Source organism: Delphinus delphis, chromosome 10 (assembly GCF_949987515.2).
Source record: "Delphinus delphis chromosome 10, mDelDel1.2, whole genome shotgun sequence".
NCBI classification, from domain to species: Eukaryota; Metazoa; Chordata; class Mammalia; order Artiodactyla; family Delphinidae; genus Delphinus; species Delphinus delphis.
Genome location: NC_082692.2, coordinates 80,943,247 through 80,947,521, shown reverse-complemented (window position 1 = coordinate 80,947,521; position 4,275 = coordinate 80,943,247).

Below are 4,275 nucleotides of genomic sequence, written 5' to 3'. Positions count from 1 at the left end.
TTCTCTCCAGGCAGCCACTGACCTGCTTTCTCACAGAATAATTTTGAGGCATATTGAGGCATACTGGGGGTTCTGCATTTTCTATTAGACTAAGTATATCATTTTGTTCTCCTCTTAAATTTTATTATTTACATATTTAGCTTCTCTTAAAAGTGGGAGGGGTTTTTGATGCATAACCGTTCAGCAACTACATAGTAGCTTTTCTAGATGAAGAAATCAACTATGCCAACCTCTCCTCACTCTGAACTTCTCCTCTGAGTTATCCTGTCAAATGTGGCAGATTCTACTGCCATTGTTTGTGTTGCCTGCTCTGTTGGCAACAGTCTTCTCCCTAACCAATACGTTTTTGTTTCAGTATTGCAGCACAGATCATTTTAGAAGACATTTTAGGCAAGTGGAGGTGTTCAAGTTTCAGCTAAGATTCAAACGATCACCCTAAGTGAGGTGTAACTTCTAGAACTGGATCGGTTCACTCATACCCAAGGGAAGATAACTGTCACAATTTATTCCTCTTCCTTGAAGGTTTCTTGTAACATTAATTGTAAGATACATCTCAATTTCTAAAACGTTAAATGTGGAAGGAAAGAGATTCATCTTAGAACCCAAGAAACGTGGTGACCATAAACTGTTGATTGGCATTGTTCTTTAGCTTTTGTATTGTTTAAATTATTTTCTACCTGTTGAAGAAGAATTATAAATTATATTTCTTTGTGCTCCATGCCATGCCTAACATAGAGTTCAAATATGTACAGAAACACAGAATTACCTAATGTCATCAGAAAGGAAGCCATGCTTTATTTAGTCCGTTCCTCTCATATTGCTCACGTGGAGAGTCACACAAAGGAGAAATACCTTGCCCAGGTTCATGTAGTCTTTCCAAAGTCTGGATTTGATTCCCAGTTGCCTGGTGTTCTGTCTGGTGTTCACTTGAGTAGAGTGCATCATTGGCAGAGTGGAGGCTGGGAATGAACATTTAAAAAATCTCCCCGAAACTAACACAACGTTGTAAATCAACTGTGCTTCAGTTAAAAAAAACAAAAAACTCACAGGTAATTCTTAAATGCACTAGAGTTTGACTTGCTATACATGAGATTCTCAGAATTTATACTCTTGATCTTTCCAGTTTGAAAAATTGAAGAGATTGCTGCAGTCACATGAATATAAATGCTTATAATTTTGCTGAGCCACGCGGTGGAATTATACTGTGGACCACAACGCTAATATCTGGGCATGGGTCAGCTACCCAGTGACTGAGCCTTACTCATTACCCCATATCCACACTTAAAATCAGCTTCCTTCCCTCCTTCCTTCATTTATTCACTCAGTTCATTAGTCATTTATTAAGCTCCTCCTTTTACCAGACACTCGTCTAGAATTTAGACACTGTTATGAGGATTCAGTGCCAATTTAGACTGGCAAGTTTCCTGGCTTCTAGTGTGGAGGAGTGAAACTATAAACAAATAATTAATAAGATGGACGAACTGTGCTACAATTGCAGACTTTAATAAAGATTATGAAGGAAAATTATAGGGAGTTGCATTTATTCTGAAGCCTGAAGGATGAGCAGAAATCACAGGTAAAAAATAACTCCTCTCTGACGATGTAATCTCAGTATTTCATTTGGACACAAACCCAATGTAATATGAATATTTAATCTTGACTCATACCTCATGGTTCTGAAAACTGGAATTCATCTAGTGCTTTTATTCTGGATATTACATTCCTGATGCCCAAAAGACTGAGTAAACATTTCACAGATGCTTTGGGAAGTAATGGAACACCTTTGACACTGCTTATGGACAGAAGCCCTGAATGTTGTCCTCTGTAGCCCCAGCCCTACCTCAACACTGACCCAGCCACTGTGAATCTGGCAACTCTCCTTCAGTGTCCTAAGGAGACCTTAAGTGTTGGTCACCTTAACTGCATGATAGGTGATGATGGCGTTAGAGAATGGAGGCGTTTGGGAGATTGCAGCCTCTATCCCTCGTGGGCGTTGAGGATCTGCTATAATGTGCCCGTGCCCTGCATGGAGTTTCTTTGAGCTTCTTCCCAAGGAAGCTGTTTTCTTTCATTTTTGCCTCCTTCAAGCATTTCACCTCACATTTATTATACTTTGAACCACACCCTTTATATTAATAGATCGTGTTACTTTTGTTTTCAAGTAAATATTTGGATAGATGTGTTTAAATTACAGTTGACCCTTGAACAACATGGGTTTCAACTGCATGGGTCTCCTTATACATGGATTTTTTCAATAAATTTGTACAGGTCTGTACCATCCACGGTTGGTTGAATCTGTGGAACCGCAGATACAGATAAAAGGGTCCAGTCATCAAGAAGACATAACAAACATGAATGTAAATATGCCTAATAAGAGAGCATCAAAATACGTGAAGCAAAAATAGAATTAAAGAGAAAATTAAAGAGACACATCCACAGTTTGTAGTTGGATATTTCAACACTCCTCTTTTAGCAGTTGACAAAACAACTGCATCAAAAATCCAATAAAACTAATCTATGACAAAGAAGGCAAGGATATACAATGGAGAAAAGACAGTCCCTTCAACAAGTGGTCCTGGGAAAACTGGACGCTACATGTAAAAGAATGAAATGAGAACATTCCCTAACACCGAACACAAAAATGAACTCAAAATGGGGTAAAGACCTAAGTGTAAGATGACACTGTAAAACTCTTAGAGGAAAACATAGGCAGAACACTCTGACATAAATCACAGCAAGATGGTTTTTGACCCACCTCCTAGAGAAATGGAAATAAAAACAAAAATAAACAAATGGGACCTAATGAAACTTAAAAGCTTTTGCACAGCAAAGGAAACCATAAACAAGACGAAAAGACAACCCTCAGAATGGGAGAAAATATTTGCAAACGAATCAACGGACAAAGGATTAATCTCTAAAATATATAAACAGCTCATGTAGCTCAATATTAAAAAAACAAACTACCCCATCCAAAAATGGGCAGAAGACCTAAATAGACATTTCTCCAGAGAAGATGTACAGATGACCAAGAGGCACATGAAAAGATGCTCAACATCACTAATTATTAGAGAAATGGAAATCAAAACTACAATGAGGTATCACCTCACACCAATTAGAATGGGCATCATCAGAAAACCTACGAACAATAAATGCTGGTGAGGGTGTGGAGAAAAGGGAACCCTCTTGCACTGTTGGTGGGAATGTAAATTGATACATCCACTATGGAGAACAGTATGGAGGTTCCTTAAAAAACTAAATATAGAACTACCACATGACCCAGCAATCCCACTAGTGGGCATATACCCTGAGAAAACCATAATTCAAAAAGACACATGCACCCCAATGTTCATTGCAGCACTATTTACAATAGCCAGGTCATGGAAGCAATCTAAGCCCATCGATAGATGAATGGATAAAGAAGATGTGATACATATATACAATAGAATATTACTCAGCCATAAAAAGGAATGAAATTGGGTCATTTGTAGAAACATGAATGGACCTAGAGACTGTCATACAGAGTGAAGTAAGTCAGAAAGAGAAAAACAAATACCGTATATTACTGCATATATATGGAATCTAGAAAAATGGTAGAGATGAACCAGTTTGCAAGGCAGAAATAGAGACACAGACATAAGGAATAAACATATGGACACCAAGGGGGGAAGATGTGGGTGGGGGGTGGGATGAATTGGGAGATTGGGATTGACATGTATACACTAATGTGTATAAAATGAAAAACTAATAAGAACCTGCTGTATAAAATAAGTAAATAAAATTCAAAAAAAGAAAAAAATCTAATAAAGATATAGAAGATATGAGCATAATAGTAACCCCTTGACCTAGTTGACATTTATAGAACACTTCACCCAACAACAGCAGAATATACATGCTTTTCGAGTGTACATGTTCATACATGTACCACAGCCATATGCTGGGCCATAACACAAGTCTTAAATATAAAAGGATTTCAGGGACTTCCCTGGTGGCACAGTGGTTAAGAATCGGCCTGCCAATGCGGGGACATGGGTTCGATCCCTGGTCCGGGAAGATCCCACATGCTGCAGAGCAACTAGGCCCATGCGCCACAACTACTGAGCCTGCGCTCTAGAGCCCATGAACCACAACTACAGAAGCCTGTGTGCCTAGAGCCTGTGCTGCTCAACAAGAGAAACCACCGCAATGAGAAGCCCGCGCACCGCAACGAAGAGTAGCCCCCGCTCGCCTCAACTAGAGAAAGCCTGTGCACAGCAATGAAGACCCAATGCAGCCAAA